General features: G+C 33.8%; 1 long non-coding RNA gene across 1 annotated transcript; it reads right to left on the bottom strand.

Moving 5' to 3' along the window:
• Window positions 1-9568: 9568 nt before the first annotated feature.
• On the bottom strand, window positions 9569-13472 carry LOC109827710. Its single transcript, XR_002243490.1, has 3 exons — window positions 13450-13472; window positions 13022-13086; window positions 9569-9586 (listed from the first exon to the last, which is right to left on the bottom strand). It is a non-coding gene; the product is annotated as an uncharacterized LOC109827710 (long non-coding RNA).
• Between the last annotated feature and the right edge of the window lie 1458 nt (window positions 13473-14930).

Raw genomic sequence — 14930 nt, 5'->3', positions numbered from 1 at the left:
GCGCATGCAAAGAGCTTGGATCTCTGTGATCCCGAGATTCGATGGCCCGATTGTTTTCCTGTCGTGACAATCAATCCCTCCCGGCCTATTCATTTCCTGTTGCGGATAAAGACTATATACCCGCCTCCTATACTGCTTGGTTAGATCTGTCCGGATCCTAGCAATCGCGCCGTGGACGTCCACGGCAAACAACCCCCCGGCCGCAGGCAAACAACAGCCCCCACCCAAAGCGAGCTGACGCCCGAATCAACAGGATGCTCCGCGATTGTGCTTCACAATGAGGACGCAGAAAAACTGTAATTTTTAATTTTCGTTATTTTTGATTTTTCATCTCATTGTAACCGGATCTAAAAAAAGACCGGATCTTTTGTAACCAAAAAACTGTTATTCAAGATAGCAATGACATCAATGAAGAAAGCAACGATTTTTCCAGCGAACACTTGTCTCTCGAAAAGACGAGGAGAGACTTTGAAGAGCTGCAATCAAAGCTTCAGGCATCTATGGCCCTTATCGATAAATTAGAGGACCACTTGCTCATCTGGATTCATAGCAGCATAGAAAAAAGGTGGTCAACGACTGGCATCATGGCTCTATAGGGAAGGCCGAAGTAGCCTTAGCATGTAAACTGGGGTTGATTACTTCGCCTCCTTAGTGCCTCGTGACTCTCATCCTATTCTAGATTGCTTTTATCCTTTACGCATCTCTTGTTGTCTTGACTTGTTGAAAGATGTCAAGAAAAGTAGAGGCGGGTTGGATTTATCAGCGATGACGATGAGGTCGAGCCTGTTGCTGGGGTCCCTGGGGAATCTTCTTCAATTGCCGCCACCAGGAGTCCGCCAAGTCCAACTCCCGAATCTGGTCGAGAGCTTTGATGACTTGCATGTTTCTCATCCTTCTCCTTTTTTTGTAGAGAAGTTTGTAATGAAGTTTACTCTTATTGAATGAAAATTAACTTTTGTGGTGTTCACTCACCCAAGATATGGATATTTGTAAAATGATACAATAAGAGCCCTAGCAAAATAAACTCAACCCTTTGGCCGACTCCCACAGTCATCTCTCATCCTTAGGGGAAGGAAAGACCTAGTTAACTCTCAAGAGTTCTAGGCATTTGATTCCTCAGTCGAATTACAAGCCCTTGGCTCTTTACCAAGGTAAGCCTAAGGCATGACATATGGTCAAATCCTCCACTACAACTCGACCATCATGGCTAATTACAAGACCTTGGTATCTTATCAGGGATAACCCAAAGCACAATCACAGAGATCTTAGCCCCACCGACTCATCAAGCCGACACTCTGGTGTCGACACCAGAGGTGACATTGGTCGGCACGAGAGATCCTGACCTCCTAGACGAGTTGACATCTTTATATTGACTCGAGAGACTGTTATTAGCGAAGATGAGATGACATTCCAACCAGACGGACATGGCAACACTCCTGAGTCGACGTGAAAAGCGGTGTCGGTCGACCCTATCATCGGGGATGATCCTACTTAGGGCACTCAACCACTCACTGGAGATTTCTTAGAAACGACTGGAGGGACATTCTCTACTGCCAATTAAGTTGAGAACTAGGCCCCAGCCCCAAGCCTCAATTCCAGAGCATATGTCAACATTGCAGTCCACCTTGGACAAGCCGTATCCAGATTTTGGCCTGATAAGGTCTCCATGACTTGTCAGCTCAATCACTTCTCGAAAAATTGAGACACCCTCTCCCATCCTGAAGTGACTTCCCTTCCAACTACCAGCCGACACCTATAAAGCGAGGGATGATTCAGCATGCTAGTGTGCCTTCTGTCACGCCATCAATCACTTCCCAAAAAATACAGAGACATCCTCTCCTATGTCGAAATGACTCCCCCCAGTCGCCAGCTGACACATGTAGAACAAAGAATGACTCACCTTCCAGCTCACACATTGTCACTGCCATTTTCATGGCCGAAGTGACCAATTTGTCGTTGACGTCCTCTTTATATACAAATGTTATTCACCATAGATAAAGGGAGGAGGTTCACAATCTAAAACCCCCTAAAGCATACATGATACAAAAACAAGAACACACAGTTCTTCGTCTGGACAGAGGAGCTCACGTAGATCCTCTGGGCAGAGACATTGCCACTTCAAGAACCACATTGGTTCCAGACCTTCCCCTTCTCGAGTTTCACTAACTTGATCGTCGGAGGAATCATGGGGGAACCAGTCTCTACCCTCTCACAGATTCTTCTTGTCTGTGCAGCGTGGACATCAAGCCTTTGTTCAAGAACCAAGCATAAAGTCAAAGAAGGGAGCGGACCCTCCATCATCCTTTATCATCCCGCAACCATCCTCTTTTTGATTATTTTGTTTGATATCGAGCATCAACAAATACGATATCTCTATTTATTAATATCTTAAAGTCTTCAAAAGATGTGTGATCATTCAATTCGCAAAGGAATTTTGCATATGAATTTACTTGCAATATATCCATTAAACTTTTAGTTGTGGTTTCACTCATATTCAAATTAACTTTTTTATTGTAGTTTCACTTATATTTACATTATCTAATATTCTCATTCAATTTTATAGATCTTCTCCATATCATAGAAGTAAAACTGAAAGTATGAAGACTAATTTTTTCATAAAAATTAGCGTAGAGAGATTATGATATATTTTTCCATGTGATCTAAATATAAAATTTTCTTTTTTCTTTAATGTAATGTCCCTATCAAATCTTGCCATAAACTATGTGTATGAGAAATGCTATTATAACTCACTTGCCTAGGATAATTATATTGTATATAGGACATATAACTCATCTAGAATATCCATATTTGCTTAGTGGATTTTGCTATTGTGAGAGCAAAATGTTAGAGGCTTGTATTCATACTTTTTGGCTCTATAAAAGACACAATAATTTGGATTGCATAGCTTATATATCATAAAGAACACAATGGTTCATGAAGAATTTTTCCTAATAATGATATTATTACAATGATATTACTATTCGGTATTAAATCAATTTTATTATATATGATTGAATGACCCTTTTTAATAAATTATAAAGTATATATATGAAAACCTCGATGCTTATAGCTATTAGTTAGACTCTACAAAATATGTTAACTTTACATTGTAGCTTTCTATTGGTAGTATTGTTGACAATACTATTATCTTTCTTCTTTATCTTATTATTCATGCTTTTCTAATGTAAGTTCTCTTTTGCTAATCACTTAATTGGTTATATTTAGTTTTTGTAATATCAGAGTTAGAATATTTTCTTCTGTTTAAAAAGTGTTGATATGATTTTCTTAAAAAAATATATACACATAGTAACAATAGTATTTACTTCAGTTCAACTCAAACATTGGCTTGAAACCATTTAGAGTGACGTCCTTTCTACGCAAGAATGGTGATATAGTGGTTACACAATCCAAAAATCAAAGAATAAAATTCTATAAAGAAAAAGTAATTTAATATGTCAAATTAACAACTAATTTATAATATATACATGGGCATTGTAGATAGCTATAGAAAGTAAGATATATACCTTCATGAAAATTCTATAGTGAGTGACCAACTACAATCATCCTAATTTAAGAATAAATAATTATTATTTTAGTTATTAATTTGATACTCGTAACTGTGGAATAAATCTCAAGCAAAAAAATAGGAATTGAGATTGTATTATCCTGTAGGTAAATAAATAAATGTCATTATAGCTCCTCTTTATATTAAATTTAAAAGTAATAATTTAAATTATTAAGCATCAAATATTAGTTCATGTGATTAAATTTAAAAGTAATAATTTAAATTATTAAGCATCAAATATTAGTTCATGTGAGAAAGTAAAGTAATCTATGGTCTAAAATTATTAAGCATCAAATATTAGTTCATGTGAGAAAGTAAAGTAATCTATGGTCTATATACCTATATAGTCGATCAATCATACGTATTAAAATTATAATGGCCACAGTCAAAATTATATGGTGGGTTCACATTAAATATAATTTATAAAAAATAGTATATTAAAATCAAAATCCTTTTAACTACTATATAGATTGTCTAAAAAATTTTGCATATATAAACTATACTGCCTAGGAATAGTGATGTGCATACTTAACTATGGCCTAATATGTTGGTCTTTTTGTTTTGATGATGTTTTAACAAATAATTTACAACTAATATTATTTGTCTAGTGTTTGTGTTTTTGTATTTATTCTAGGCAAACAATGCGTTGGAGGTTGGACAGACTAGAGCTTTCACTATCATATCTATTGGAGGATGGAAGGAATAATGGAATGAAGCCAATACATTCAAGTTAAAGATTCAAGATCAAGCTTCATCCGTAACCAAGAAGAGCTCATCGAAGATCAAGAGCTTGGGTATAGTTTTTATAATTTAGGTTTTATATTTGTGTGTAGATACTTTAAAGCTCAATATCACACACACACACACACACATTTTACTAGTTTATCTGTTTTCTTATTTTATCCACAAACAAAGTTTTTACAAGCAAAATAAATATTTGTATACATAATATGTTTGTTTTCATGTGGATAAATGGTTTTGGTTTAGTAATATAGATATGAAACAAATATACACTCATATACATATTTATATGTTTCATATTTATCATTTTGTCAAATGATATAGATATGAAACAAATATACACTCATATACATATTTATATGTTTCATATTTATCATTTTGTCAAATGCATATATTGTGCAAAACTTTATTTTATATACATATTTATATGTTTCATATTTATCATTTTGTCAAATGCATATATTGTGCAAAACTTTATTTTTTGCATAATATTGAGTTTTTAGTTTGTAGCCTTCATAATAATAGTTTATATCATTTCACTAAGTCTATAAACTTATTCAAAAGTTTTCAAAACATTGTTTAAGCCAAAATATCAAAAACATGTATGTTTAGTTTTTATGTTTTGGACTAGTTTTGAAAAATCATCACTTTTCACTATTGAGAAGTGCAATTCCAAAAATATTTTTTGTAACATGTTTATTATCATTTTTACAATCATTCCCCAAAGTTTTATAATTTTTGGAATTTATTTGCTATTTTTAATGGCACTTTAAAAATCAGTTTTACTATTTATTACAGTCTGATATTATGTTATCAGTCGACTGATGCAAGTGTTCAGTCGACTGAAGAAATCACCTGGAATTGCTAGAAGTTTTTTTTTTATTCAGTCGACTGATGAGGTCTTCAATCGACTCATAAGATCTTCAGTCGTCTGATGAGCTGTGAGCTGCCTGTAACGGTCAGCTCATCAGTCGACTGATCGAACCCTTCAGTCGACTGATGTTGTAACAGCTAGTTTTTTTTTGTTTTTATCTATTTTGGGTTTTTAATCTTTTTGCCTTGTTTTCTCTTTCCTTTGGGGTTTCTATAAATACCCCCACATATCCTCAGTTTATTTCATCTAAGAGAAAATTTATAAAATAGAGTTTTAATCAAGTTTTACAAGGGTTTAAAGTTTGTTTAAGTTTTGTTTCAAGTTTGTTTTGTGAAGAAATTTTCACAAGAGAAAGATGAGATTATCCATTCTTGTTTGGGCTTCAATCTATATCCCTCCACTCTTGTTTTAGAGAAGTTTTCTTAAACTCGTTATCTAGCTTATTTATGATTAATTTGTCATATTTATTTTTGCTAGATTAAATTGAGTTTATATTTAATTTTACTCTTTGTTTACATACACAACCTATTGAGCTTTTAGTATTTCATACATAGTATATTTGAGGTTGTGGGTTTGTGACTTAGAATGTGAGCTTTCATTGTGTTCTCATCCATTATAGAGAATAATTTATTTGTATTTATGCTTAATTTGTGAGTTACACTTGTACGCTTAGAGGAGTGTGTGGTGAGAGATAGGGTCATCCCAAGAGGAGTGGCGTCGGTAGTAAATCCTAGGGAGATGTTATAAATCCGAACACTTGAGGGAGACACTGGCTAGAGACCAACACATAGAGAGTAAAGAGTATGATTGCAAGAGTATTGATTGTAAAATTTTCGGTGAGCTAGAAAACCGAGCGTGAGGTGCAAATGTTTTTGGATGAGCGTTGAAAACCCAGTGTGATAGTGGATTTCTCACCGGGAGTGTGGAACGGAGACGTAGGACGGAAGGTCCGAACTCCGTGATCATTTCTTGTAAGTTTGAGTTTGGCTTGTGCATTTATATTTTGTTTATCTCTCTCGCCATTCTCTCATTGTCTAATTTATCCACTATATTGTTTGTGTTTGTTTATTTTACCCTTTGTTTATATTGCTTATCCTTGCATATATCTTGTAGTATATCATATTTGCTAGGATATTTGTTAACTAGTTTTAATTGGTATTAAATCGGATTAGATTAGCATAAACCCTATTCACCCCCCTCTAGGGTTCTTTTCTAGTAGGATTAGGGTTTAACATAATAATCTTAAGATCGACTTACTCTTTAATATCATTATTAATTGATGTATCTATGCATTACACTGAAAACACAATGAAATTATAGAAAACTACAAAAGAAACACCCTTAATAGTTTTAAAAATTATAAAAAACACCCTAAAAATTTATAATTTACAAATAAACAACTATTAAACATTACATTAAAATCAAGGAATTACAAAAAATGATTGAAAATTTTCAAACTTTGGAGGGGTAATTTGCAATGTAGTAAACTTTAATGGTATTTTTTTGTAAATTTCAAATTTAATAGGTTTTCAATTAATTATATTCTTTTTAGAAAAGTTATGAGTAATATTGACCATAAAAAGTTTTTCCTAAACCTATACTTTTAAAGGGAGTATGATATTTTTTGTAAATTTTTAATTTTTTAGGGGTTGTTAGTAATTTTGTATATTCATTTGTCTATAGGTTAGAAATTCTTATGGTGTTTTTTTGTAAATTATGAATTTTAAGGGGTTTTACAATATTTTAAACTTATAGGCCTTTTCTACAGATTGTAAATTGTTTATAGACTATTTATAACTTATATGTTTTTAATTTACTAATGAGTTATAAATTCTCAGGGTGTTTTTTGTAAAATTTGAAATTTAAGGTTTTGTTTGTAATTTTTGAAATTTTAAGGGCGCTTTATATAAATTATAAATTATATAGGAGATATTTATAATTCCTATATTTTCAATGTATTGTTAGGTTAGAAATTATTATGATTTTTAAAAATTTTACAATTTTAAGTTTTTATTTTGCAATTTGTAAAAAATTCAGATTGTTTATTCTAAATTCCATAAATTTTTAGGGGTTGTTTGTGTTATTTGTTGGTTTTTGGTGTGTTTATAGGTTTGAAAGGTACAATGTGTTTTTTATAAATTTTAAATTTTTAGGGGTGTTTTTGTAATTTTTCAAAACTTATAATATATTTTCTCCAAAGTCAAAAAACTTTTAGTTTCTAGCTAGTATATATTTTTCAAATTTCTCGCTGAATTAAAATAAGTAAAATTTATAATTTTCAAGATGTTTTAATAAATTTTTAAATTTAGAGGGGTATTTTTACAATTTTAAAAAAAAAATTAGAGGATATTTTTTTCAAAGTCTAAAAATTTTTAGTGCTGGCTAGCATGTGTTTTTTAGATTTCTAGGAATTGAAATAAATAAAAAAACTTGAATTATATCAAATGTATCTCCTTTATCCAATAACACTTTAAGTCTCATTATAAATAGGATAAATTATTTAATTACTAATTCAAAGAGGATATGATAATTAGAACAGATTAGAATAACAATGTAATATTCAAAAAAATTAAGAGTAATATTGATCATAAAAAGATTTTTCTAAACTCGTACTTTTAAAGAGAGAGTATAACAAACAATATGCCTAAGGCCCCTCCATCATGATTCCAGCTCATGCTAGCAGTTGATTAGACATGCTAGTTCATGATTAGACATGTCAGCTGGCTTAAATCCTAAATTTATCCTCCTCTTTCTCATGCCAGTGGATGTTAACTCTTTGCAATTAACTCTTGCAGGTAACATGTTAACTTTTACTGCTAACATGTTAACTCTTACTAATGTGGCCACAGGTAAAGTTCTCGTGACGGACGCCGATGCGGCAGAGGGGAGGGGGGCGGTGGGAGGAGGCAAGGATCGAAGGAGGAGGGAGGGTGGTGTAAGGGGAGGTTGCAGGTGGGGAGGAGTGGGGGGAATGGGAGAGGCGAAGACGAGAGAGAAGCGGCGGGAGGGGGAGACGGGGGGAGGGGAGGGTTTTGAGGAGGTGGCATGTAGCGGGGCGAGGAGGCGGGGGAGGGGAGGCGGAGGGGAGGACGAGAGGAGGGGAGGGAGCGTGTAGGGCAGGGAGGGGGGCAGAGGGAGCTGTAGGGGGAGCAGTGTGGCGGGAGGGAGGGAGGTCGAGCGGGGAGGATGCCGACGACGCTTGGGAGGCGCTGGCGCGGGCCCAGAGCGGGAAGGGCGGGAGGCGGTGTGATGGGGGGGAGGCTAGGCGCGACGTGTCGTAGGAGGGAGGCCGACTGAGCGGAGGGAGGGAGCGTCCGGCCGGAAGGGCAAAGGGGGACCGGCAAAGGAGGAGGAGCGGAGGTGTAAGGAGGACAAAACGGTGTTTTTTAGACATGAAGGGCCTGGACGTAATTTTTTTTATATAAGAGGCTGCACACATATAGGAAAGTAAGGGGCTGTGGCACAATATGAAGTTGGGTTTTAGGCCTTGAAACAAATTTTCCAATATAATATATATATATATATATATATATTATATATATTATATAATATATATATATATATGTATATATATATAATATATAATGATATATATATACTAGTTGGATTGCACGTGCAATGCACGTGGTATAATTTTTATCATTTATTATAAAATTTTAATTTTATTTTGGGAAAGATTTGTTATTAAATTATTGAATGTAAGCAATGGATCAAATATATAGACATAAAATAAAGTCATTGGACCTTATGCGACGTCAAAACGAATAAGTTGAAATCTTTTAGACATTTGGATATAACAACTAAGAATCACACTAATAACCTCATTGAATGAATGGGATACTTGGATTGAACATTAAATCTTTTGTGTCCTATAACAAAATAATATGACCAACATTAAAGATAGAATACAATAGAGTTGGTTCAGCAAGTGCAATATGTTTTCAAGAAAAAACATGTCAAGTAGCATAGACAATTATCTAGCATCGGTTAATCACTATGAAGTCAAGCTCTTCTCATGTCTTCTTAAGAGAAAGGATTGAGTCTTGAAAGAAGACCCCAACCAAGCAATACATTCTTAAAAAAATGGGTGATTACAATCTACTTACAGATAATCATCAAAATCCCCAACCAAAGAATAAAATGAAGAGTATCTCTCATTACATCACACCAAAAAAAAAACATAAAATTCCCTAGTTGTATACATCAAAAACCTATCAAAACAACTCCTAACATACTCACACCAAAAAATTGGAACATTAGCAACATTTAGCAATAAAATATAGAGCTTAAAAACATCTTCATTCACCAAAGACCTGACCTCAACTAAATAACATCAAATTGTTGATCTCCTAGTAGCTCCCCATGTCTCTTACTGTTTCGCTATGGTTTTATGGTCATAGGAAAGGCTAAAACAATAAGAAGGACAAATCAAGACATATAACCTTCTGAACACAAAGTTAAAGGAACATGAAACCGGGATGCATAAGGAATTAGAGCAGATGACCTAAGTACTGATTGAATCATTGATAATGAACAAAGCAATATAGAAATAAATCTCTCCTATAAAGAACATTCTTTTTAAACAAATACCCATTACATCTATAATATTTCTTACATTATAATATCTGCCAACATTTCTTACATTAACATCTATAATATTTGTTATGCTATAGAGTCTATCAATAGAATAATTAAGCTAATAGACGCAAATGCGTTTTGGCTAACTATCATTCTCTAAGTTATCATATGACTTGTAGCTTGTAAGCTTAATAATTTCCTTTAGCAATTGCATTATCAATTTTTATATGTATCATGAAATTAGTACTTTCCTCATAGTAATTTCAATTGGCATTTGAGCTCATATTTGCTTACATGAATTAATATATTGTAAGATATTTGATAATGTACCCATTTAGTAAAAGTTTACTCTCTAATAGGAATTTCCAAATTTCAGAATCTTTAGTATATAACAATTGAGTCAATTACAATTATTATTAAACAACTAAAAAACGAAAGGGAAAAAAATAAAGCTCTCTAGACAAAATATATTAAACTACTATATCTACTTATAGTTCTAACAAATGAGCGAAAGGGATATAGCCTATGATGATTTGTTGAAGGTAAAAAAGGTTAAATTTTTTTTTTTTAAATTCGAGCCCAAGGTAGTTATGATTATAATAATATACCATTATATCTGTGAATTTTAAGGTATATGCAAAATTTCACAAGGTTCAAATCTCTCTAACCCAATTTATTTTATTTCATCAAGTACTATAAATGCACATTATCACTTACACTGATATGAACAGTCTCAAATCTTTTAACTTAATACATAAGCATGATTTGACAAAATCTTGTGGTTAGTTATGCTCAACAAGCTCATGACCAAGGATAAAGTTAAAGCTTAGGGGAGAACAGATGATGCACACGGTAACCTTTATGGGCTCATAATAAAACTGTTGAGCATTTGTTCTTTAAATGCTTATTTTTAGCTCAAATATGTGATCAAATACTATCCTATATGAGGCTACAAGGAAGACATAAGTCTTGGATTAGATTCAAAACATGGTCATTGTGCAAAATTTTATAATCATATACATATTTTATTAAGTCTACATAATCATTGTGCAAAGTTTCAAAACATGGTTTAGCTAAAATGTCAAAATTCACATGTTTACATTTTCATGTTTTGGCCTATTTTGTAAAATAATGATATTTTTCATTTGGGAAGTCCTTTTTAGAAACCAGTTATTGTAACATGTTTATTATCATGTCTACAATCATTCCCCAAAGTTTTACATTTTTTAGAATTTATTTGATATTTTTAAACAGTATTTTAAAATCAGAAAACTGTTTAAAACTATAAAATTTCAGATATCAGTTCACGGTCGACCGCCACGGTCGACCGCGCCTGAGTCTTTTCCATAGTGGGTAGCAGAAACTTTCACGGTCGACCGCCACGGTCGACCGTCAAGCTGAATTCCTCACGGTCGACCGCCGCGGTCGACCGTCGAACTCTCTGGAGTTTCTCCTGTTGTTTTTGTTGCTCGCGCGTTTATCCCAATGGCTCTTTTGGTATAGAATTAGATTTCTGATTCTTAGGTTGTTTGGTCTTTTCCTTTGGGGTTTTTGCTGTTGCTTCCTCTTCCTATATAAACCCCCAAACCCCCTTCTATCTCAGTAACCAATGGGATGTTTTAAACAAGTTTATAAAAGTTTTACAGGGGTTTAAGTTTGGTTTAAAGCTATTTTGGTTGGTTCACAAGTGGAGGAGATCATCTACATTGTTTGAGCTTCCTTTTAATCCATCTCTCCATCTTGTTTTTCAGAGAAGAATTCCTAAACTCTATTTCTAGCTATTTATTGTTTTATTCATAATTTCTATATGCTAGATTTTATTTGAGTTTAGTTGTTTTATTTATTCTCATTGTTACACACACCCACATGAGCTTTTAGTATTTACATACATAGTATATTAGGGTTGTGAGAAATTATAACATTGAGTTGAGCTTTAATTGAGTTCTCGCATTGTATTAGAGAACAAATCATTTGTTATCTTTGTGAGATTGCAAAGTTTTCAGTTAGCTAGAAAATCCGAGTGTGAGGAGTGGACGTTGATCGGTGAACGTTGAAAACCGATATTGTGAGTGAGTGTATACGTTGATCGGTGATCGTTGAAAACCGACATAGTGTGGTTGTAAACGTTATTCAGGTGAGCGTAGAAAACTCAGTTGTGATAGTGGATTTCTCCCCGGGAGAGGGGAGCGGAGACGTAGGACGAAAGGTCCGAACTCCGTGATCATATCGTGTGTTTGAGTTTGCTTTGACGCACTTAATCTTATGTTTATATTTATTATCGCCATTGTCCATAGCTCATTATTTTTATCATCCACTATCTATTTCATATTGTTTACCCTTGTGTTAGTTTACATATCCTTGCATATATCATATTGTATATCTCTTTGCTAGGATACATCTATTTGTTCATATTGCTTATCCTAGCTTACATATCTTGTTGTATTTCATACTTGCTAGGATAACTTATTAATTAATTTTAATTGGCATAAAATCGGATTAGATTAGCATAAGACCCTAATCACCCCCCTCTAGGGTCTAACAACAACTATATACTATATTTAGCAGGAACGAAACTGCAGACAATTTAGAGGCATTAGCAATTCCCTCACAGGATTGCTCAATAAAATTCATAGCTTGATGGCCTGCAAATTGGTGATTTTAAATGACACTAACTTATATTTGTATATTGTTCTCTCATGCAGCATTGTGATGTTTTTTCTTGCTGTTGGAAGCCTACTTTTGTTATACTTTGGAATGCCTAAGTACCCTTGTACACCTGATAATCAGTGAAATATTCTTTACCTATGAAAAAAAAGTCATCACTCAATTTGGTTACTCAATCGCATGTCGCATTCCTATCTCACACAACTTGGACGAAGTATTGCCTTCTTAGTGATAATGCTTCAGAGTATTATGGATTAGCAAGATGTATTGCAAGCTTGCAACTTTGCAAGAAGCCTTAGAGCTTGAGTAAAATAAAGAATTTTCACTTTCAAATGGCCATGAAAGATTAACATAGAATCACATTGCCATACTAACCTAAAGCCAATGAGTCTTACATTTAAGCAAAATAAAGTTCAGTGGGATAGCAATGCATCTAATCTACGAAGTGTAATTATAAGCAAAAGTAAGAGATATTCTCCTTAATTTTTAAATAGGAGTAAAAATTATGAACGATCATTCTGATATCAAATAGTTACTCAAAGCTAATCATAACACAATCATACAATTTAAAAAACAAACATTGGTAATGTAAGTCTTACCCTTGATTGATCCACCTCTGGATCTACCAGGGAAACCACTCCTGCAAGTGTTTCAAGTGTTGTCCCTGCAACCGTACAAACATGAAAAGTGATCAGTTTGATCAAGTACAACAGTAGTTGTACTTAGCAGTTATAACATTAACATGAGACGATTTCCAACCAATCAAAGTGATGCAATAATTACAAAAGACATAAACTGGTAAATGTAGCATCTAGTGTTAAGTTATTTTCATCATAGATACCAAGAAAGGTAAAAGATTTCAGTACCAGCAACATAAGTGCTGGATTCAACACTGCTAGAATCATATCGTCATCTTCCATCACTTTGACTAAGCGACTGATGTAATAATGGTTTAAGTTATACCACTTCACTAAATGGAAAAGTAGCAAAAAAGAAAAAGAATACATAGGAGTTGAAAGCTTATCACCTTTATGGAATCAAAAACACTACAGGCATCTGACAGTGACACATCAAAACATTGATTCTGCATCAGAAAAATGAAAATATGTTTTTTATGTTTATAAAGTTTCAAATAATAACATAACACATTGAAGATCAAAGAGAAGGCAATTAAGGATGTAACTATATCAATAGAAATAGAACTCGAACATAATAAACTTGTGTATCAGCTAAAATAATAACAAACAATTTAGTACAAAACAAACAATGCAATGTCTAATTTGATCTCACAGGATATTTTCGGTAAATAGTCATATACAACACATTATACAAAAGAATATACCGATATCATAAGTAATCACGAGTTCTTCATCAATCTCAGGGCTCCACTCCTCAACATGCAATCTCTCTGCCAAATTCCCCCACTCATAAAACTCAAAGAAAAACAAATAATTTGGAGGCCTCGCATGAGCAATAACCAACTTAGCCAATCAAGGATGATCCACTTCACTTCACGCTAAAAAAAACCAACATCAAAATTATCCATATTGGTCAACATGAGCACTCCTAAAATCCCAACTTTAAGTGAAAACCACCTAAAGGAGTGTAAACTTTCTTACCACCACAGTTGAAGTTCTCTGTGGAACTTGTCGAGGTCATTTGAAGAGGAAAGGACAGGTTTTTTGATGGTGACTCTCCGGCCATCGAGCCTCACGTTGTAGTCGACGGTGCTTTCAGAACCTTGTGTTTGGTGAAATCAAAGGAGAGTCTCAGAATGGACTAACAAAAAATTAGAGAAAAGACATAGGGGGTTTGGTGAAAGTTTACCTTTAGCGATAAGGGAGAGGAGAGAGAAGGAAGAGGGAGGGAGATGGAGCGGGATTGACTTGCTCGAGCAGCTCTCTTCAAACAAAACGGGAGGTATAATCAGTTGAGTCTAGCATTCCTGTGCAATTCCCCACAATTCTCTTCAACAAAAAGAAGATGTATGGGTAATTCAATATCAACATAAAAATTTTGGGGCAAAACAATTTTTTTTTCTTAGCTAATAAAGATACCTTACTGGTTTTGGCATCAATCTAACATCTAAGAATGTTGTTCAATCTCAATGCATGAAACACATCCTTCGTTGTAGAAGAAGACGAACCGAGTTTTTCCACAACAAGCGGGCATGTTGCCAGGCTACTTTCGGAAACCTTTTTAGAGTCCTAGAATCCGAAATGTTCTCACTGTTCCATGCTATATTTAGCCTCTTCATTTCGTAACAAATTTTCCATTAATTCTTAAGTAAAAAAACTCTTAACTTGTGACAATTAGTTGGAATTTATTGGGTGTGAAAGCTTTTGATTTTATAACTCATTTTATAAATTCTTAATAATAATAAAAAACACCTCATAAATTTGCCCATTTATTAGATCCAAATTAACTTTGTTATATTTACAAAAGTTGAAGGGCAATTTGGGGTAGTGAAAGTTTTTCTAGTACTCCCTCTTTTAAAGGGTAGATGAT

This window comes from Asparagus officinalis, unplaced genomic scaffold (assembly GCF_001876935.1).
Source record: "Asparagus officinalis unplaced genomic scaffold, Aspof.V1 AsparagusV1_Un384, whole genome shotgun sequence".
Taxonomy (NCBI): Eukaryota; Viridiplantae; Streptophyta; class Magnoliopsida; order Asparagales; family Asparagaceae; genus Asparagus; species Asparagus officinalis.
The sequence above is the reverse complement of the archived record's forward strand: the minus strand, read 5'-3'. Positions and strand labels throughout refer to the sequence as shown.